General features: G+C 37.6%; 1 long non-coding RNA gene across 3 annotated transcripts; it reads right to left on the bottom strand.

The window, feature by feature from the left end:
- Window positions 1–324: 324 nt before the first annotated feature.
- Window positions 325–22,319, bottom strand: LOC143682464 (uncharacterized). 3 transcript variants are annotated; one of them, XR_013175144.1, is made up of 6 exons: window positions 22,254–22,310; window positions 16,491–16,710; window positions 12,489–12,579; window positions 4,832–4,881; window positions 511–590; window positions 325–408 (listed from the first exon to the last, which is right to left on the bottom strand). It is a non-coding gene; the product is annotated as an uncharacterized LOC143682464 (long non-coding RNA). The 3 variants fall into 3 exon arrangements; XR_013175143.1 differs by lacking the exon at window positions 16,491–16,710 and having other exon boundaries at window positions 22,254–22,319; XR_013175145.1 differs by lacking the exons at window positions 16,491–16,710; window positions 22,254–22,310 and adding an exon at window positions 15,876–16,433.
- Between the last annotated feature and the right edge of the window lie 1,440 nt (window positions 22,320–23,759).

Below are 23,759 nucleotides of genomic sequence, written 5' to 3'. Positions count from 1 at the left end.
GCTTTCAAGAGTGGCTTGTTAAAATAAAAAAAGAAATCTTTTAGATGGGAACAAAAAAAAAAAAAAGCCTCAAACTGCCCAGCAAGCAGATGGTTCAATATAAATAAAATAAATTGCATGTTTTGCCAAGCTGCATGCTTTGCCTTGTCATGTGAAAGCTGGAAAAGTCAAAAATTTGTTGTTTAAGAATCCACTGCTCAACTTCATTTTTAACAAAAATAACATATTTAAGGTCTTTTTGAAGCTAAAACAAGCATATACTGAGTAGGCACCATAAGAATTATGCGAATGCCACATAGAGAGCAAGAAGTTCTGGAATATTACCTGCAATCACTGCTCAACACTTCACAAACGATTGATACTCGGCTCCAGATTTATAGATGGATTGGATAAATACAAGATCCAGAGCTGACAAAAGAATGCCATTGAGTCTTCAGTTAATTAAAATAAGTCCTAAATGTATTATACCATTCTGCCTAAGAAAAATCTGGAGATCAGAAATAGACCAACCTTCATAAGGCAGAGATGAGTGGGGTGGAGAGAATCAGCTCTCTATATGTTCCTTGTCTTCCTGGTCTCCAAGAGGTACACTAAGAAATAAATAATAAAATATTGACCTTAACAAACAAGCAAAAACAAAGACAAGAAACCGCATTAATAAAGTTGCTGCTAGCTAATCCTACAATGGTAGTTCTCAAAGTGTGGTACTAGCAACAGAGCAACTGGGAGTTTGATAGAAATGCAAACCATGGGCCTTACCCCAGACTTCTGCTAAATGGAGTTTGCACAGACACAGAAACAGAGAGCATATTGAATTCAATTTTAACTAACATCACGTTATATTTCTGTAGGTTTTCCTGCTACGTAAACATCATCCACATCAAATTACAGCTCATGATTCTAGTTTTCCTGAAAATTAGACATCTAACTACTCTATATAGAAACAATGTATATTGATGCTGGTTTAAAAGAATAGACTGCATTTACATCAAAATCTATAAGATATTTGGAAACCCAGAAAAAAAAAGTCTAGTTTTTCTTCTATTAATAACATTTTCCCAGTTTTGCCAATTTGTTATTGATCCTCAGTCACAAAGAGTTTAATTATGTAGAGGAAGATCAGCATAGTAGGAAAATAAACACTCCTAAAAGGAGTAGGTGATTGAATGTTACAAATCGTAAATGATCTTTTGAGATACAATCATGGGAAACTACGCAATTTAATATTTAAAACCATGGAGAGAGTACGATTTTTTTTTATAAATACAGATAATAAATTTCCAAGAGCAATTTAGGTTTCTAATGTCATTATATAATATTAGTTCTTACATATTTAAATATTTAGAAATTGAATATCTTTAATGGTAATTTTAAAACCTAGTACTGGTGCATTATTCATATGTTGTTAAAACTTAGTGTATCTCAAAGGAACACTAAAGAAATACAGAATGAGATGCGGTTCAAGCTAATCTTTAAGTGTATATTTTTCTTTTGCTCTTTATTTTAATAGAATGTTAAATTGCTTGTACAATTACTAAAATTCACAAAATCATATGAATATGTTCATGTAGATGCAGACATATGTATATGTGTATATATGCATATAAAAGCGTATGTAAGATTTAATATTTTTTCAAAAATCTCAATACTGACATTTGTGATACCAATATTTTATAATTTAATATAGGTCGTTATAAAAGTTATTCTTTTTTTTTTATAAACAGTCTATTCATACTAGAAAGCTCTCTCATGCTGGCTGAACTAACCTTTCACGTTAAAAAATCTTTGCACGTTATCTAGAAGTCAGGGGTCAAAATCAATGTTCCATTTTCCCACAAAGTTGATGAGCATCATATGGCAGTCATAGTTTTATCAATGACAATGAAGTCACTTCATTTTATTGCATTTTAGGCTTAAACCACCCAGCAAACTAAAATGACCTGCTGTCAGTTTCTACTGTACCTTACCTATGATAAACAACAGCCTATTAAGCAATAACTCATCACTGAAATGGTAATGCTATTAAATCTAGACAGCAAGTGGAATGTTACAGCACAAGGCTTAAAAGTACAGTGCCTTCAATTTTATCAGCAGTTATATGTTAACTCCTAATCTAAAGGGTCACAATTCGTATATTATGACAAATAATTTAAAGATGCATCTCATTAGAAAGGTTTATGTTCATAGGCATTATTTTAATTTTTCTCTAATGAAGAACTTTTAATTGTGCAATTTGGAAATGTTTTAACCAATGAATGTTTTGGGTCCAAATTCGTTCTGAATTTGGGCTGTCCGTAAATCCCTGTCTAGCATATCATTAAACCCTATAACATTAGACCTGTAATTAAAAAAAGAAGTCTCAATCTAAATATGAAATAAAAGGAAAAGGAAAAAATAAAACATGTTATTTGAACTCATGTTCCCAGAATAATCAATGAGCAAATTCTGACTTGCATTTAACCATGTCCAACTACATTATAAAGGTGATGGGGTTTAGGCAAAAATAATAATCTATTCTATAGTGAGACCTTCTGCTGCCATTATCAGGTGTAAAGCATTACAACTCACAAACGAACAGGCATATGGCTGGTATCACACGCTCTCAGCGACTGATACCAGTCAATACAAAATAGCTAACCTAAACCTTATGTTTTCTAAAAAGTTGCAGGGAAAAATTGAGCTCATATCCTTGATTCACATATTAAAATTTCTTTTTCTTACGCATAGTAAAATTATCCCATTTCTTTTTTTTTTTTAACACTAGGAAGATATTGAAAGAATTTTCTCATGAAAACAAATTTAAAAGGCTAAAAAAGACATTGTGTTACACCAGACTAATGTCATTCTTAGAACTCACAGACTGGGTGGGGCATGCACAGATAGAGAACACTGCAAGCTTAGAGAGGTCCATACTGAGTACACAGTGAGGGAAGATTTTGTAGGTATCATAGGCATAAGCAAGGGAGTTCTGCCCAGGTCCAATCAGTGCAGGGCATTTTGCACTTACAAAGCATGCTGCTAATGGAGGTATACTCGGAATCCTAAAATAGCTCCACTTCCATTACTACGTCTTAGATCCCCCAATAAACACTTTAAGCTCAGGTTATCACATTTTTTTTTTTCTCATGGGTAGATACCAACCCAGGTCTCTGGGATGGCAGGTGAGAACTCTGCCTGCTGAGCCGTCGTCATGGCCTGCCCTGGTTATCACAATTTCAACTCTGTTTTTATGTAAATATTGGATCCGTTTCTTGCAGCTTTCATTATTTATTCAGCCCCCCATCCCAGGTATCTGGCACTTATCTGATTCATCTAGGAATCCTGTCTGTCTCCTAACAACTCCATGTCTCTGACTAAATCATGTTACTTTTATACTCCTAACATTTCTTTCAAAGCTATTTTCTTTTTAAAACATCTACTGTTAACACCGTAAAACTGCGTGATGCCTAAACTTTAGGAAACATTGGGGTTGCTTAAAACTTGTTATTGCTGGGGCCCACCCCCAGAGTTTCTGATTCAGTAGGTCTAGGACGAGGTCTGATAATCTGCATTTCTAACAAGTTTCCAGGTGATACTGATGCTGCTGATGCAGGGACTTCACTTTGCAAACTACCGCTGGAGAGTTTTGATCCAGATAATAACAAGGTCCAATTTATAATTTTAAAGTGTCCAAAGGTTGCTTAAGAACTCATTAGGCAAAGGCCTTAGAGTGGGTGGGACTGTTTCTGGTGCACAGAGATGTCCCAAAACCGTCAAACGGAAGGGAATAATTTCTTTTATAAAATGAAAATAAACTGGTGAGGCTGGAAAGAAGCAGGTAAGGGATGCGGACAGGAGACCAATCAGAGTGGAGCAGGAGACTGCATCTCCATGTAGGCCAGGCTAACTAAATTGATGCTTATTCTAAAAACAAATAAACTTTTTTTTTAATAAAAATATTTTTAAAAAAATAAAAAAACATAATAAATAGTTTTATATGAGGAAATAGCATAATCGGAACGATTTTAAATGCTTTAGGAAACAACCTACAGAGAATTAGTAAACTAAAAGGTTAAAAAGGGGGGGGGGGACTGAAGTCAATTTCTGACAGCTATAAGGGCACTGGTTTCATGTGTACCTGTACACAAGAGAATTAATAACAGTAGCGTTTTTATAGTCCCTTGAATTTGCAGTCTTTTCACATACACTTTCTTAATTGACTTTATATTAATAATTTGAAATAGACAGAAAGTAACACTCCCGTGATAAAATGAAAAAACGCTTTTTTACTTAAAAGACCTCGTCTCTTGACTCTATCATGTAACTTTAGGAGACGTCTGGAGATAACTTGACGCATTATGACAAGGTGAGTTAAGCCTTATCGGACAATTTGGAGCACAAAGTGAAGATAGCTTCTCACTATCTATAGAATAAAAATTATGAAATATTGGTGACTCCCAAAGAAGAATTGATGTTTAAGTTCCTACATGGTGGCTTGCTATTTCTTACAGTCCGAAGTCAATGGAAGATAAAAGGTGTGAGAAGATGACTAGGGAGCAAAATGAGACTCAGATGCAGATCTGATGGGTCGAAACCATTCATGTCAACGCATTAGCAGGTGCCCCAGTTACCCTGTGCTCATCGTAGCCGTCTGCACATGGCAGATGCCTCATTCTAACACTAAGGCAAAACTGAAGCACTAGCACCAATATTCAAGTTTATTAGTCATGGCCTCATTGATGCCAGATATTCACAAGGGGAAAAATTGTACCTCTTTTTAGTAGAGGTGCATGAAACTAGGCTGAAACAAGTTGATTGAAACTGTCATCTACGTACATATTTGTTTACCCACCTGTCAATCATTTACTGCGTAAACAGCTATTCAAAGCCATGGGAGGAAACCTGGGAAAGGAGAAAAATAAAATATTTACCCTAAATAGGAATTAAAATAACTCATTCTAAGAATAAGACAAGCAATTTCATGTTTAAGAAGTGAGGTAATTTCTGGTTATTGAGAATTAGAAGACATTCCTGCCTTATAGGCCTAAGATTAGGGATTTATGCCATTTTAGTGAGCACTGCTACCTTAAGATGAATGGCCCAACAGAGCCTAACCTTGGATTTATTTCCTCACCCAAATGTCATCAATGTTTCCTTAGTGACAATTTGCATATCTTACCCCTTTCACTCTTAGACTGTGAATCCTTCTTGTGACTTGGCGCACATTCCTAAGGAAGTTATGTCAAGGGATAAGAACAACACTGTCCTATGTTGTCATCAAGCTTTGGATCCAAGTCTTGTTAAAGCAGTTCTCTGTCATAGCCTAGACTCAGTATGAACTGATATGCCTGTATCAGTCTTTCTTTTGGGGATAAATGAACAAGTGATTGGAAAAAAATTTCTATGGCTAAATATGAAACAATCTTTTCAACACTATCCCTAATTTATTACTTCTCCCACAATATGGTCAACTGTATTTTCCAAAGAAAACTAAAATGAGACATTCTATTCCATGTGGTCATCTACAGTGTGATCTTGCCATTTCCCTACCAAGAATTGGAATTATTTTTCTCCATTTTCTTCATCAGGGCAGAGGTGGGATGGAATTTATGACTACTTTGCCATGAGAATATGACAGAAATGATGCTAAGCTAGTTTCAAATAAAAGCCTTTTAGTGGCCTAGTACTAAGTATCTGCTGCTTCTTGCCTCATGGGTGGCTCATACTTGGGATGTTCCCGCTGGGAAGCTCCCACTCAGAAGCTAACTACCATGATGTGAGATTCCATGCAGGTGCCAAGGCCACAGACTGGGACTCTGATCAACAGCCCCAGCCTAGTTCAACAGCTGGCATCAATTGCCAGCCAAGTGACTCTGAGGACACCGTCTATATCTGGAATATCTTAGTAGACAGCAAGTGAGAATCATTCCTCTGAGCCCAGTCAATGCCCTGAACCATGAAAGGAATGATATTCTATTGTTTGTTTTAAGCTACTAAATTTGGGACATTTGTTAGGCAGCAGGAAATAAATACAACAAGAATGCACAACCATGCTAGCAATTTACAAGTCCTTTATTAAATAAATTAGTACTGTAGCCTGAAGAGGTCTTTGGAGCCGGCTATGGGCTTTGGAACACAATATGGACTTTGCCCTAATCTGTATTCTATTTTGAATTGTGCAAAATAACTAGTTTAAAACTCTAATTGACTATGGACCTAAATGCTTGGCCCAATAAGAGCTTTCCAAATACAGTCAGAAACAACTTCTCTAATTTTCTCCTTCCAAATTTCTCTTATAAAAAGACATATGCTCCTGTCAAAATATCACATGTTTATTATTAGATATCCATATATATATATATATATATATATATATATATATATATATATATTCTAGTTTGCTAGCTGCTGGAATGCTATATACCAGAAACGGAATCGCTTTTAAAAAGGGGAATTTAATGAGCTGCTAGTTTACAGTTCTAAGGCCAAGAAAATGTGCCAATTAAAACAAGTCTAAAGAAATGTCTAATCAAAGGCATCCAGGGAAAGATACCTTGGTTTAAGAAGGCTGATGAAGTTCAGAGTTTCTCTCTCAAGTGAGAAGGCACATGGCAAACACAGTCAAGGCTTCTCTCTCAGCTGGAAGGACACATGGTGAACACAGCGTCATCTGCTAGCTTTCTCTCCTGGCTTCCTATTTCATGAAGCTCCCCGGGAGGTGTCTTCCTTCTTCATCTCCAAAGGTCGCTGGCTGGTGGACTCTGCTTTGTAGTGTTGCTCTCTCTAAATCTCTCATTCTCCAAAATGTTTCCTCTTTTATAGGACTTCAGAAACTAATCAAGACCCACTCAAATGGGTGGAGACATGTCATCCCCTAATCCAGTTTAACAACCATTCTTAACTAAGTCACATCAACCGGGGAGATGATCTCATTAAAGTTTCAAATATACAGTATTGAATAGGGATTATTCTACCTTTATGAAATGGGATTTATATTAAAATATGGCTTTTCTTAGGGGGCATACTTCCTTTCAAACCAGCACAATATATATCTCCTTATATCTAATAAGGTTTTCTACAGTGTCAACCTCTTTTTGATTTCTGACCAAAAGACTCCTGACTTGCCTCAGATTGTCCTCCTGGTGATTGGAATGCTCCTGTCTTAAATACAAGACTTTGCTGGTTTATAATGGCATATCATGATTTCGGTATTTTAAAACATATTGTAAAATGTTGTAGGAAAATATTCACTCTGCTCAATGTTGTTAATAGAAACATATTATCTCACTAATTTGCACATTTATACTGTCACTATCATTCCTTGAAAATATAAAATGATGAGGTTAGGTGTGTGGATTTAAAAAGTTCTTTTCATGAGTTTTTCCCTGTTTATTGTATTTGAACATTGAGTTTAATTTCCTATTTAGACAATAAGGTTCAGGAAATTGCTTGAATTATTGTTCATAATGAAAGGAACGTGAAGGAGGGTAGAGGAGGAGAATTCTTGAAAAGAAGGAAAGGATAGACCTCCATGGTCAAGGCAAGCTTTGTTAGAGAGCTGGAGAGGGGCGCCCAGGAGCTGTCAGGCCTGGAGGACGGACTGAACTGAGAGCCATGCTAAGGGGTGGGAGAGTGGCGTGTTTATAGAGCAGGTTTTGTTGAAATCGAGAAAAATGAAAGACAAAAGAACAATGTCTTTGTGGTTACACGTCTGTGGTTAGACGTTTGGTATGCTTTGGAAATTGTTTGGAATAGGCACGTCGGGCTCTCTAGTTTGCCAGGGTGGGTGAAGTTCAATCAGCCGCGAAAGGTTAGGTCAGTTCCGACAGGTCGGGTCAGTTTCCTGTTTCCTGTTACTTTCATCATTCCAGACTCTGGAGAAGTATAAGAAGGGAACAGGGCGATGTCATCATATCTGGCTGCTTCCTACTGACTGGGGGTCATCGTGCAGGGAAGTCCTTGGCGAGCCTGGAGGAGGAACATTGCTTTCACATGATCTTGAGTTGTGGCTCGGGAGATGGTGGTGATGAGATGGTGGCCCAGCAAAAAATTTTTACAGGAGATGAATAAAACAGGGAAGGAAAGAGAAAATTAATATAAGACATATGAGGGGAGGTATAAGGGATATGAGCCAAGAAGAGAGTTTACCCAGGGCCCATATGGAGCTAGGCAAGGCGTGATTCCAATTCTAGTAGCTAAGTCTCTAAGGCATTGAGCTCCATCTCGGACTAAGTGAGAATGGTTACTATGAAAACAGCACTGTTCTTGGAGCAATGCACAGATGCCTCCATGTACAGTTGTTAAGAGGTCAAGCCCACACCTGTTTTGTAAGGCTACTGCAGCTAAGAAGTCTCCTTGGTCCAGAAGAGGTCTAAGCTGTTTTGAGATTTCTTGGAGGTTTGAAGCCAGTGGTTGTGACAGGATGGTAAAGCCGTGTAATGACACACTTAGTCCTGCTGTCCCCGTACTTACTCCAGAGAGGACTCCAAGTATGGGTAGTAGGGGAATTAACTGGATGGCTCTTTCGATTTTGTGTGTGTGTGTGTGGGGGGGGGGTTCTGGACCACGGTTGTGGGAATAGGGGTGTTGGGGGGATTAGGTTTATTTGGGGCAATAGGAAAGCCAGTGTGCATTTCCCATCCAGTTGGTGGGGAGACACAGGAAGGCATTTGAACCACATACCCAGAAGAGTCCAGACATATAAGCCAGGCAAGGAAACAAATTGACACTGGAAACTGAAAAGAATTTACCTGCTCCTTGGTGTTTCGTGTTTTCCCTGGTGTGCCAGAAGGAGATGGAGTGTCCAAAAACCATGGCTGTAAGCCGCTGAAACTTTGTTAGGGCTGTGACTTTTGGAGGGGAGATTTCTTGCTGCAAATTGATGTTTTGGAGTTTAATAAGGATGGGGGAATGATGAGAAGCAATTTGAGGATGGCCTGTGTCCCAAATGGCAGGGTTGATGTGGGGGTCAGACGGGTTGTGGGGGGCTCATGGGGTTCAGAGGCTTGGGGAGCAGGGTGTCAGTCTGAGATTGTTGTCCCAGTTCTGCTTTTTGGAGTAAAAGGACGGCAGTTTCATGTAGGGGTGGGATGTGAAAGGAGGTCCGAAGCTTATGGAGGATATCTCTTCCTAAAAGCGGGACTGGGCAAATGAGGAAGATAATGAATGAGTGAGTGAATGTGAGGTGTCTGAAGGAGCAGAGGAAGAAAGGGGGTTTGGGGGGATAAGTAATAGTTCCTGATACTCCTACTATGGGCTGGGTTCCTTTTATTGTGGGTCCCTTCCACGTATTCAGGAGAGAGAGAGAGAGAGTTGCCGCAGTGCCAACCATGAAGGAAACGATATGGCCGGCCACCGTCCCTACTACCCTGGGTTCCCCGGGATGGTCACGCTCAGTGGAGTCCAGGCTCCCTCATTCCAGTAATTGCGGAAAGGGGGTGTTTTGTTCGGTAAGTGGGAGGCCCGAGGGGCGGGGTATCTGCCCCTGTGGTCAACCCACTTTCCAATGTTCCCATTGTCCACAACTGAGCGTGGCTTGGAGGGAGGTTGAGGGTCTGGGCAGGCTCTTGCCCAGTGCCCCTGGTTGCTGCAGCAGGGGCGGCCCCAGGTGGGTTTGCGGTTTTTTGTCCTGGGGAGGTGGGAGGCCGGGGTGTGGGGCCATGTGGAAGACCATGTAGGGCCGTGGCTAAGAGCTGGCATTTGGTCTTGAGGTTTTTCTCTTTTTCCCTCCTTGCCTCCTTGCCCCAGTTGTTAAACACCTGGAAGGTTACACTGAGGAGTTACCATTGTGGAGTCTGTGGGTCTTGTTCAAGCTTCTGAAGCTATCTTTGGATGTTGGGGGCAGATTGGCTGATAAATTGTACAGGTGCCTCTGGTGAATTGAGGTCCAGATTGGTGTATTTTGTTACAGCCTTGGTTAGTCTGGTCATAAAGAAGGAGGGTTTTTTGGGGGCTTTTGGGTAATTTCCCAGATTCTTTCATAATTTGCCTGGGTATGGTTGTTCTTGAGCATCCCTTCAGTTAAGCAGGATATCATGTGGTCCTTATTCCAAATTCCAGGGTCCACAGGCTAGTATGACCAATCTGGCTCACTGGTGGGGACCACCAGCTCTGCAACTGGGTTAAGGTTTCTATTTTCACCATGAAGTTGGTCTGTGTATTCTCGGGCAGATTGCCAAGTGTGGCTCTGTTCATCTGGGGTTAAGGCTAATATGAGGATGTACTGAAGATCTGACCACGTAAGGAGCTAAGCCTGAGTGAAGCAAATGAAGTCTTTGTGATATTTGGTAGGATTCTCAGAGAAGGAGCTTAATTTTTCCTCAATTTGGGACATATCTGCCATCAAGAAGGGAACATGAACCCAAACTGATCCCTCCACGCCCACCACCTCTCGGAGGGGAAACATGGTGAGGTCGGTTTTGGTCTGAACTGGATTTAGAACGTGTGTAAGAAGGGGAGGGCAAGGCTGCCTGGGGTGTGGAAGCTGGGGGTTGATGGGGTATCCAGTGGGGCAATAGGAGGGGGTGGGTTAGGGTTTTGGTGAGGGGCTGGTATGGAGGGGGTGCTTCAGCAGGGTCTAGGTTGGTGGAGGTGGGGATGGGGGTATCGGCCAGAAGTAGTTGGAGTGGAGAGCACGATTTACATAGAGAGGGTCTGGAGCAGAGATAGAAAAAGGCCTGGAGATACGGCACCTCAGACCACTTGCCATTTTGATGGAGGAAGAAGTCTAGTTCTTTTAGAATAACAGGGTTAAAAGTCCTAAATTCTGGCTGTGGATGTTGATTGTCTAAATTGTGTTGCAGCCAGGTCTGGGTTGGGAGTCAGAGGAATTTAGTGGCCTTTAAATCAGGTGTTAAGCCTAATGTTTTTAGATTGTTTATGAGACAGGTGAGAGGTAAGTCTGCCAGAATAGAGGTGGCAGTCCCCATCTTGAGGGTGAGATAGCGAGAAGGAAGGCTAACTCTGAGGGGCCAAAAGACCGGAGCCTTCAATCTGTCTGGTGTGAGGTTGAAATGGAAACCTTGTTGGTCTGAGAGGGTGTCCTCTATTCTGGCCAGCTGAGGGGTTCCCTGGGGCCCATGTTGGAAAAGCAAGGGAGAGAGAGAGAGAGAGAGAAGAGCCCACAGGGTGCCTCTGTGGAGACAGAGTGGAGAGAGTAAAGGGGGGAGATTCACCTACTAGCAATGTCTGAGGGTGACTTTCATCAGTCAGCGGTGGATGCAGTGGCTAAAAGGGCAAAGGTCCCCTGACCCAGAGGTTTTAACAAGAGAGCAGAGGGCTAAAGGTGGCTCAGGCTCGCGGACTGCCGAGAAGGCCAATAAAGAACCACTGGGTTTCTTGCCCTGCTCACACGGCAATCAGGCCTAAGAGAGGTGGCTTTGGGTCACTTTCTGGCAGTTGTTTAGCCTACAGTAAGCTCGGAGGGTCACTCAGGTCCTGTGGAGCCAGGGGTGAAAATGATAGAAGAGGAAGGGAGGTTTGAAGGGGAAGGATTCAAATGGAGGGGGAAGAGCCAGGGACTGGGGGTCCCTGCCTTAGCCTCCTCCCGGGTTTCGTCACCATTGTGAAAGGAAGGTAAAGGAGTGTAGAGGAGGAGAATGCTCAAACAGAAAGAAGGGTAGACCTCGACAGATCAAGGCACGTTTTATTAGAGAGCTGGAGAGGGACGCCCGAGGGGCAGTCAGGCCTGGAGGACAGACTGAAACCAAGAACCGCTCTAAGGAGAGGGAGAATGGCATGCTTATAGAGCAGGGATTGTTGAAATCAAGAAAAATAAAAAACAAAGAACAGTGTCTTTGTGGTTGTACGTCTGTGGTTAGACATGTGATATGCTTTGGAAATTGTTTGGAATAGGCAGGGGGCTCTCCAGTTCACCAGGACGGGTGAAGTTCAATCAGCCACGAAAGGTTAGGTCAGTTCTGACAGGTCAGTTTCCTGTTTCCTGTTAGTTCCATCACATAATAAATGCTGTATTACAGTATTTTTTCCTCTTGTTCAGATCTCTAAAAATTCAGTGATCACATCTAAATTTCTATAATAAAAGAAACATCTTCATTAAATGTATTCCATAAAGAAAGATCATTTTTTTCAATTAAAAAAAAAGATGGTGACCATTAATTAAACAAGATAATTTGTCATGGGGATACATTAGTTCAAAGAATCAGTGGAATTTTCAATTCTCTCCTAATAAAATGGTTACAAATTATCAGTAAATTATAAGTCCCATAAGTATTTCATGTCTGTACATTTGGGCAAATTTTAGACAATCATCTAAAAGATAGCTGTTTCATTTTAAAATACTTCTTTAGGAATTTATTTTCCCTTTTAATGATATACTTCAGATACTAGGAGATTAATAAATAATACAATCTGTCAGTGAAAAACACACACTTATTATAAACTATTGGAGAAATAGAACTATGGAATTATAAGGCACAAGAGACAAGCAAAGATTTCAAATATCCAAGAATGACGATTATATCATAATAAATGTTCTGAAATGAAATTACCTTTGAGGTGCATGATAGAGGTTATTTCTTTTGAAAAAACCAATAAAATGTTCTTCTTTTGGCTTAGTGTCCCATTATTTATTATAAGCATCTGGAATTTGAACACATTTCATATCTTATTATTTTCAGAGGAAGAATTATTTGATAGTATTTATGCCCCTAAGGTGTTTTAATGCTTGGATACATCTGAAAAGTATTTCAACAAGCCATTGAAATTAACTTGCTCATGTCAGCTAATCATATTGTATTCATTTTTTGCAAGATTTTCATAAGTAACAGATGACATCATGGAAACATATTTTAAAAATTTGAAATTTATAGTGAAAATGCAGCATACTCTCACAACTACATTTAAGTTTATCAATACCTTGTAACAAATTAAGTAAACACTTGAGGGTATATTTTGTATTTTAATAACATGTTAACCTGGACTGCTTGTCTTTCCAAACTGTTCACAGAAAATTAATACTTCGGTTATTGGATGTTTTCTATCTGAAATTTCCCATAATCATAAGAAAGAAACTTGTTATAAAAATTAAAATATATATATTTAAATGTAATCTCTATTTTGATCCATTTGAGTTTTTAAGCTTCTTTTTTTAAATATGAGTACCTTATATCTTTTTCTTTATCCAAATGCTATATTAGCATTTGAAACAGTGATTGAGGGCCTCATATTAGTGTTCTAGAAATATACTTTTATGGCTATGTATATATTGGATGGGCAAGAATAAAAGTGAGGGGGGATCAAATAAATGATTATGCTATTCATTTATAACTTTAAAAATTCATAATAACTTGGGCCAAAGCAATGGATATTGGGATTGAGTAAAGGATGTGAAGGAATTTGAGAGCTCTTTCAGGTGTAAAAGTGCACTGTCAGAACATGGAAATGACAAGATTAATGGACAGGAGTCCCTGAATGCTTTGTGAGGTCATCAGACAAAAATATTTTAAGGATAGTGAGGAAGTCTTCCAGTTTCTGGTCCACATACAGGAATTAGGAAGCCACCTCTCCTGTCCCAACAGAAGGAAGAAAGTTGAACAAATTGAAAAACAACTCTTCCATCAAGGAATTGAGGTCACAGGGTAAACAACTGCTCCCCAAAGAGGACAGAGACAGGTAGAGAGAACCACAGTTTACCTGGAGAAGAAACTGAGAAACAAAAACTTTCTGCTGGAGGCAGAATTAGGAAGGCTTGAACTATAATTAATAAACTGTAGGGTGCCTGATATGGACTAGTCTGAGGGACAAGACCCTGAGGGCCCAGTTTAAGCTGAGGCTGGGTTTACACATTCCTTAGTTTTATATACAAGAGCCCCAACAGGTTCTCACTGTGAATGCTGGAGAAAATGGCCCCTCCTAGAAAAAGGATGGGAAAAATTTTTTTTTTAAAAAATACTCTCAATGTGGTGTGTTCTCCATAACAAAAGGTTGACCTCAAACAAAACTATTTTCCCAGAGTCTGACCTGCCTGAGTTTTTCCAGAGCCAAAGGAGGTGTGGGAAGAGGAATAATTAACTTCAACCTTGTCCTTCCTTCTTGGGTCACATAAGGAATCAGGGTGGGAAAAGCTAAGAAGCACTTGCAAAGTTCACAGCAAGTCTAGAATTACAGGATGGGTCCCCTTCCCAGAGACTTTATCAAGACCTCAAGAGAATTCTTATATAATAACAGCACCTTACAATGGAAAGGATTGCAAGGCTCAAACCTTATTTAAGAAGTAGTGTCTAGGGAAGTCCAAGACAACAGTGGAAACAATTACAAGGACATAAGAGAACATTTTATCTCTGACATCTATGATTACAGCAAAAAATAAGCTAATTCCTCACCAGAAAAAAATAAAACCTCACACTAACGGTCTGTTTAGCTCCATTACTTTTACCCAGTGTATCATGTCCAGTTACAGGATGTACTGAAAGGCAAAAAGCACAATCTGAAGACACAAAACAAACATCAGATGAGATGCAAGTACGGCCTACATGCGGGAATTATCTGAGTGTGAATTTTTAAATAAAATTAGATTAATATATTAAGAGTTATAACAGAAAGTGGACACCATGCAAAGAACAGAAGGGTGATATAAGTAGAGAAATGAAAAGTCTATGCAAGATTAAAGAGTAAATGCCAGAAATAAAAATAAACTGTAGAAGAGAGAGAAACAAGAACACTGAGAAGAGAAAGAATGCAATCATAATAAATGCTCTACTGAAAACAGAGAGGAAAGTAAAAGAGTGGAAGATAGCCATTTCCCCACCCTCCATCCCATCCACCCTAAAAAAAACAAGAGAAAGGAATAGAATACAATTACAAATATGGCAGATATTAATCTAGTTACTTAGTAAGCCTTTTAAATATGACCCCTTTGAAAGGCAGAGGCTATCAGAACAGTTTAAACAGACAATACCAACTAAACGTTGTCTACAAGAAACCTAGTTTAAAAATGCAAAGACAGATTAAAATTAAAGAGATGTCTAAAATAAGCTATGCTAGCACTAATCAAAAGAAAGCTGAAATAGTTATATCAATTTCAGACAAAGAAGATTCCTGAACAAGGGAAAGTATCAGGAAGAAAGTGGTGCATTTCTTAAAGACAAATGGGTCAATCAGCCAAGAAAATATCACAACCCTTAATGTGTACTTGCCTTACAATAAAGCCAAAATTTGTGGGACAAAGTGGATAGACTCATAAGGAGAAATAGACAAATCCACTTGGTTCCTAAATGTAATGGAGTGGTTATGGATTTTATATAAAAAATACACTTGTAGGGGGCAAAAGTCATACAAAAATAATAATAATGACCTGCAAAATCAGATTCTTCCTAGAATATGTCTAAATAAGCATTGTTCCTACCATTTATAAATAAGGTTCAAGAGGATTAGAGCAATGTTTAGAATATGTAAATAAAACATAAAATAGTTAGGCAAAGCTTTTACACCTAAAATATCAGTTTTAAAAATGAACATAAAACAATTAAGCTGTTTTTAAAAAGACCAACAGTTTCATATTGTATCAAATAAAATATGTGGATCAGTCACGAGAGATCCCTAAATATAAAACACAAATCTTAAAAATAAATTATATGCCAAACAAACAAATGTAAGGAAATAAGTTTTCGTAAGAACAAAAATAATAAAATCTAAATTCAAGGCAAAAATAAGTAAGTATAGCATAAATAGCTATTTTGTTTTCACAGATATTATAATTTCAAGGACAATTAAAATAACAATTGACATATTTTATTCCAAATAAGCTAGCATTAAAGTATATGAAAGAATAATTGCTGGAAATAAATCATATTTGGGGTAAAAATTTTTATAAATCCTATAAACAAATAAATAAAAATAGAAAGAAAATGAATCATATAATTGAGAACAATACTTACCCTGTTGGGTGGAACTTTCATGCATGCATACAAGTTGTTAATGTTAGGAAAAGTATAGGAATATTGACACAAAAAGCCATATATATAATTGTCAGTCCCTTCATTCAGGAATCAAAGACATGGTAAAACTTTCTGTATCAAATGTCAAAGAGAAGGAAAATTGGGCATTGATAAAATAGATAAAAACAACAGGCAAACATTTGCACCATGTATGACTGCCAAAGAAGAAGAGATTTTCTGGATCTGAAATTGGTTGGATATCAGAAAATGAGAACTGCTCTTTCCCAACCATGCTAGTGGCAGGCTTTCATACCAGTTGGGTGGCTGAGTGCATGAATTTAAGAGCTACTCATTGTCAATTTTGGCATGGAGTGTTGCTGGCTGAGCAAACTATTCATTTGTGTCTGAAGAACCTCGGTGGGTTTCTGAACTGTAGCCATTGGCAATGACCGGCACTCAGTTCCAAGCTCTCTGTTTGAGACTTTGTGATCAGAAGTCCTAGGTTTCAATCCAACAAACTTACTTTATTTAAGAAATGTGACAACATGAGCAAGTTATTCAAACTCTCTGAACCGTAGTTTCCTTACTATAGGAAATGGAAATCATAATACCTACTTCATAGAATTGTTATAAGGCTTAAAATAAGATGTTTTTCATGAGCTATTTAAAATCTTTACTCCACTCCTTCTTAGGTGACCTGAGTCTGACATGTCTGAGAAAGCTTTGTATTTTTTCCATGGTACATTTTTATCCACGGACAGCTTTCTTGGCTAAGGACATCGAAATTGACTTCCGGCATTTTTGGTGTAGATTGTGGAGATGTTGGAGACCTTGGCTGCAATGTAAATGCATGGAGCATTTTAGAAAGCAAGCATTTGGAATTTTCCTTCAGGGAGAATAAGGTACGTCTTTCATTTGCCTAAAGGCTTCAAAGACTTTTCATGGTAGCAACCATACAGCTCTGAGCTGTTTGAAAAGCAGCTGGCTGGATACTCTGCATATAAGATGTAAACATTTTAATATATTTATTTCTGTAACTTTCCCCCCCAAAAAAACTACCTAACCTACAATCTTCTATTACCAATTACATTATTAATATTAGGAACAAAGAAATCTTCACTGTGTCTACAACTTCCTTAAAAATTGTGCATTGTTTAAGATAAGAAGAAATTAATATTAAAATAATTCTATAGATCACTAAATATTATGATACATACACATACACATGAAAATCTATGTAATGACATGGATAAAAAGACACCCAAAGGAGTAAAAAGAACGTTCTGTTTAAATAAAAACAGTGCTAGCACTCTATCAAAGCTTTGTGGGAGGCAGTTCGGAGACATAATTTCACTCTTTGACAATACCTAATGGAAACATACTACTAAACATTTCATTAAAATGTTTGCAGATACATATTTATCTTTATCCATTAAGGATAGTCATCTACCTTAAAGGATAGAATAAGATAGCTAGATAAAACACTGGATAACCAGTACAATTTGAATATCAGATAAAAAACATTTTTTAGCATAATCATGTTCTAAATATTGCACGGGACACTCTAATACGAAAAAAATTATTTATTGTTTCCCTGACATTCCAGTTGAATTATGTTTCCTATATTTTTATTTGAGAGCTCTGGCAAATAAAAAAAAAGGAAAAAATGAATTATTAAACTGTAGATTAAAATAAATAATCTAGAAATTATCAAAGTGATATAACTGAAAAGTCAATCTATGGTTAGTTAAAATAACCTAGGTTTATTAACCTAGGAAAAACCTTGAAAATGGTGATTATGTTTGTTTTAATAGAAAAGACAAATGCAAAAATTTATCTGGAACAGAAATAACCCAGGGGAAAATAACAAAGAGGGATTACTATGTAATATTTCAAAATATTAGTGTTATTCTTAAAACAAATTATTGGAAGGGACCCCAAAGACTGTTTCAATTAGCTGTAGTAAAGTCAAAATCAAGATTAAATTGCTACTTTAGAAGCATAGTTAATGGCAGAGAGAGCATCCATTATTTATTACCAATAGAGAAAAGCAGATACATAAACTAAATAATCTTAATTATGTCAGTTAGTATGTTCCTGAATATATGAAACGTAAAAAATATGCATGATATTCAGTAAATCCCCACTAAACTGATCTCAGCTTAGTTAAATCATCCAAAATTAATTAATTCTCTTAATTTCTCGATAAAATAGATAAACTAAATCATTCTAAATGATAGGGTAGTAAGCTATACTCCAGTTTACTAAGAATCAGATGAGCTTGGATTTGCACTGAAAAATATTACTGTGAAAAATTAATCTTTCTATAATACATAAGCTGAGCTGATTTTTAAAATTTTTAAAACAGGGTTGCTAAAAAATGCACTTTCATATGGGAAAAATCATACAAATTCTTGACATCAAATTTCAAATTGCTTAACAGTTGTTTTAATTTCTTATTCTCTTTTAAAGAAGCCGAAATATGAACTTAGTATTTGTAGGTGTAATTTTAAAAAACAATCCTCCGAGAAACCCCTAATCTATAGACCTATACTTTATTATATTTATATAAAAAATTATTTATATACAAATAAAATATATGCCCAAGTTGTACAGAAGGTGAAGGCTTAATTTCACCTTAATTTACCATGAAATAATAACAGTAATAATTTGGGGGCAACGAGTTTTGGGGTAAGTTTTATTAATTTATTAATATTTAGATATTTTTAACAATGAACATGTATTACCCTCTACCCAATAAGATAATGATCAACTAATATAGAATAAATTTTAATTTTAATCAAAATGTTTAGGCTGTTGCTGGGGTAGAGTGCATACTTTACCACAAAACTACAAAGAAACATTTCAAGCAACCCATATTTCAAGTAAAATAACTTTGTATAAAACTGTTAAATATGGCAGCAATTTTCCTCTGCATCTCTGAAGACAATATTGGACTATTCTACAAGGTAAAGTATCAGGCACTCTTGTTGGCTGATACTGACCAAAAAGACTTCAAAATAAAATTCAAAGAACTCTCTTTGAATTTTTATTAAGTACGCCAAGGAGAAATGCCCAATATTTGTGCCCACGGAGTTTATGTGTCAATTAAAACAGGGAGCCTCAATTGATTTTCTAAAACAGTAGCAGATTCTTTTCATCATCATATCAACAAATCAACAATTTTTTGTACATTTATATTTTCACCTCCAAATGTTGATGTAATTTATAACACAGAAGCACATATTTAATTTACTTGGCATTCTGCTACAGTCTTAAAAATTTGTCTTTCATACTTATAGAACAGATAGTTATTCTGAAAGTCTTTGCTAGGTGTTCTTATACAATGTATATATTTTCTGTGTATTAATCACTCTTCTTTTTTCCCTAAGTAAATCATTCTTCATTTACTGTAGTTTCAAATTTAATGTGGGTTTCAAGCACTTATCTTTTAAAAAGATTGAACTTGTTTGCATCATTTTTTTTTATATTTGTGAGATGCTAATATTATTTTACCTATCTACCTCTTGGAAGAAAAAATACTGTCAACTTGAAGAAAAAAAGACAAAAATTTGTTATTCTATATTTCTTCTTGGATACAGAAGCCAAATAAATTAAGGTTGTTGTATTTTGACTAATAAAATCTATCAAATGATCCTTTAGTAAATTTAATAACAGTTGCCAACAAATTGATAACAAGGCTTTAAATTCAGTGGGGTTTTTGAGCATAAAAAATTTGCTTTTAGAATCTAATCCCAAATCTGAAATACAAATACCTGAGTAATGTTTACATTTCTTGGCATTAGAATTGTATTTATGTGACCTTAAATTAATCATACCTCATTAATGCTAGGAGAAGTTAGCATTCATGGTCATGGATCCATTAAACCCTCTGTCTGAATGCAGGCAACTGCATTTGATTAAGAATCTCTTTACATGGGCTACTCATTCAATGAGGAGTAGATGTGTTTGCCTGTGTCCTGGTTGCCCTTTTGCTGCATTTCTAAAATCCATTATCAATATATTCCTAAAAATCTATAAAGAATTTCAGGGCATGGCATTAGAATGCATTTGGAAGTGCTTTGGAGAGGCCCTAAAAAGTAAGCTCCGCAGGTCCTAAGCACTAATATTGGTCATCATCTCATTTAATAGTAAAAACAAATCTATGATTAAAAAATAAGGATCTGAATGCAGATTATTTTATTACACAGTGGTGTTCCTAATCACTACACCTTCCCCAATTCCAAAGAGGTCAATTTATCTGCCCTAATGATATATCAGAATGTCTAGAAGCAAAGCACATCATGGTTAATACCAGGAAAATGGAAAGAACAGTTTTGCCTGGCACTCAGTTTGCTCTTTATAACAAATTCCTCTTGGTTAAGATTATGTGCTATTTTTTTTATATGTATTTTATGTCAGCATATTAACTGTTCTCAAACAAATGCATTCATTGAACATTAAAGTCACAAAGTAGAAGGCTGTAGGCTACAGCCAGATCTTGTTTATATGGGATAAAAGGGATCCTTAACGCTGCTTTCTTTTTCTAGAAAAACAGTGCTATTGACCACTACATTGTGGAAATTATGTGGATGTAGCTTTGCAAAAGCAGTGTGAGGCATTTTTGAATTACAGGTTTTCTGCCAAGAAGCAGTAGGAATATTGGGTCAAACTTTCCTTCCCATTTTAAATCTTGAAGCCCTAAGGAGGACAATTTAAAAACTATTTCCCTGAAGCTATAACTTGTATTGCAAATAAAATATGGATTAAAAAAAAAAACTATTTTGTAGTCATGATAGGATGGTACTCTGAGCTGAAATGTGATTTTCTCAGAAATCTCAGAAGTTGAATTGAGAGTGAGTTCAGAAAATTAACTTTAGAGAAAAAGAAAAGTGGAAATCCTGTTTCTTTGCTAGGTAGATTAATGTTAAATTCACAGCTTTTCATTTTTAATGCTAAAGCTGACATCACATTCCTCAAAAGATGCACTCTATCACCTTTCTCAATCAGAACAAATCAAGACATTGAAAATATTCAAAGGAATTAAAGTTGTCCTTCCTTCTCTTCTGAGAGAATGAAATTAGGTGTAATGGGGGAAACTGGAAGTTCACAGAAACAATATTTCTATTTGCAAAATTCTTAAGAAAGAAAAATACAAATAGAATACAATAGTTAGGAATTTCAAACAGGAAATCTAGAATCTTCCAAGCAATGGGATTTGCCAGAGAATAAAACAAAAGCATATATAATATAGATAAAAGTGATAGAATCTCCCCATCTATTTATTATTGGAAATTATGTAATTTAAAAACAAAGTAATTTCCTATGTGCTGTTGAATGCATTGATTAAAACAATGTATCAAGATAACATAACATGCAATTGACAATACCTGTCATAATATGAAACTAATTTAATTACAAGATCAAGGAATTGTGCTTTGATAATTATTATTAAATGCCTATGCTGATTAATTTATTTTTGTGACATATATAACCGATCTTTTAAAACACATACCAGCTACATAACAGAAGTTCAAACTTGCCAATGTCCATCATTTTGCCCTGCTTTTTAAAATAAAATGTTTTCATTAATTCCTTATTTTTAGCATTGATTGATAAAGTGAAAGGTCTTTTATTAACAGCTCTGTATTTCCTCACTGAGTCATTGTGAAGAGTCATCAGTGACTGTGTTCTTCAAAGGAAGCACATGCTCTCCAGTTTGTCACAGAGCTGTAACTCTCTCCAACTTCCTCCTCAAGCATTTTAGTTTTTATTATTGCCCTTGGCACGTGTGGGTATTATCTTAGCACATAAGCAACGTGGAAGTTATAGTAAAAAATTATATATCCTTATTTGTGCCATGCAACCCCAGCTCCTGCCCCTGACCCAGGTATTCAACGACAGCTTATAATATGTCTTCGCCAACATGACCCACTGAGTTTCACTTCCCTGAGTTTGCTGTCTGTCATTTGGGAAACCTGTAGCGGCTGGTTCTATGCTCAGATCAACGAGGGTGGGGATTCCACTGTCCAGTGTATATTCCCCTGGCTCATGGTTTCTTATTTCTGTTCTCCTTCTGGATACAGGCATACTCACACTCAAGCCACCCAGACCGATCTCGAGGTTAGGGTGAGGCCAGGCATTATTCAGGAAATTATTAGAACTAAAGATGGGGACATGGAGGTGACAATGCAAGTATGAGCTTTTACAGAAAGGGAAATAAGGGATATGAAAGACAGGTATAGACAGAAGCCAGGACAGAATCTCCTCTGTGGCTGTCCTGATTTTATGATGAGGGTTTCACTACCACCCTGATCAATCCGCTTGATTGGAGGAGTCATGGCCAACTCACATCCAACCCTCTTCCAGCAAACTCACCGTTACAGTTAAGGGAAAGAGAGAGGTTTTGGTAACGGCTGACGACATCGCTGTTCCGTCTCCATGGCTGCAGCTTCTGTTCGGCTGGATTCTTCAGGAAGTCTGATGCGCTTGTACTGTCTGTGCAACCTCCTCCAATTCTCCTGGGCCTTGAAGAGGTGGGGCAGCAGAAGCTGTGGTCCTCCTGCAACACCTGGGTGTTGGTGCTTGGATAGTATACCCTGCCGGAGGGATTTAATCCCTCACCAGATTCCCACTTTGCAGCAGAACATGGATAATTTCATTAGAAAGGGATGTTTTGAATGAGCTGACAAGCCAACTCTGCTCCTTACCCCAAGGTTTCCCATGGAAGATATGATTGAGCAGGTTTATTGCACTCTCTCAGCTTGAGGCAAGAGCTCCCATACAAGGAGGGTGAACACCAAGATAAAAAGGAGCCAGACTGGCGGACAGTAGGTGTATACCTGCTGATCTAGCACTCCTGAGACCCACAGAATGGGTTGGCAATCTCCCATTCCTCTTGGGGCCCTAGCATGCTGAGCTATGCCCTTGTGCATAATAAAGCAAAGGATGTCATGGATGGGATCTCTGATGGAGGACTTTGAGAAAAATATACACCAGAAGGATGGCCTTGAGCTCGACAGGGACAATCTGGCCCTATCTGACCACCTGACTTCCTCCCCATAATCACCCAACATGGGCAATAGAAGAGGAGAATCCTGCAGATATGCCACCTCCCCCTTCCATCCCAATTGAAGAGTTTGGCCTCTAGGAGGTATCTCTTTAATTAGAATTGACTAAACTGAAAACGTCCCAGAGTTGAGGCTAAGGCCTTGATCATTCTTTAGGACCAAAGGTCATATGCACCAGTACTCTTATAATTTGGATACAGTGAACAGATCTTTTGGAGCTTTTAGATTCAGGTGCCCTTGTCACTCTAGTTTTAGAATATGCAGAGGAAAGGCAGCAAAAATTAGCTTCAGGAGATTTTGGGCAATTCACATGAGTATGGGGCCAGAGGTTATTGCTACCTTGTGAGTGTTCCTCTAATCCTTAGGCTACCCCAGTGGTTGTATTTCCTGCAGGGGAATGCATTGTAGGAATTTATATCCTGCACCCCTGCACAGCCCAATGAGGACAACAAGAAATGATCCCCCATAGCAAAAAATTGTGGCCATAGTATTAGGCCAGTGACAGACTGTGCACCCCTAGTTGTCCCTTTTCCTTGTTGCATTGTTCAACAGCAATAAAATTGCCTCCCTACACCTTCTTTCTGTGAGTATCCTCTACTCCACTCTCTGCCTATAATATCTCAGCATGGCCAGTGAAAAAGATGCATGGAGAATGGTTGCTGACTAAGGACTATTGGTGCTTGAATGTAGAAATGCCACTTTTAGTGCCACACATCCCAGACATTGTGTTATTTACATACTGGCACCAGTGTATTCCTCCTTTGGCATTTTCGTGGCACCTCTAAACAGGTAAACGTGGAAAGCAGGTACTTTC

The sequence above is a fragment of the Tamandua tetradactyla genome, chromosome 5 (assembly GCF_023851605.1).
Source record: "Tamandua tetradactyla isolate mTamTet1 chromosome 5, mTamTet1.pri, whole genome shotgun sequence".
NCBI classification, from domain to species: domain Eukaryota; kingdom Metazoa; phylum Chordata; class Mammalia; order Pilosa; family Myrmecophagidae; genus Tamandua; species Tamandua tetradactyla.
This window is presented reverse-complemented; position numbering and strand designations above follow the sequence as displayed.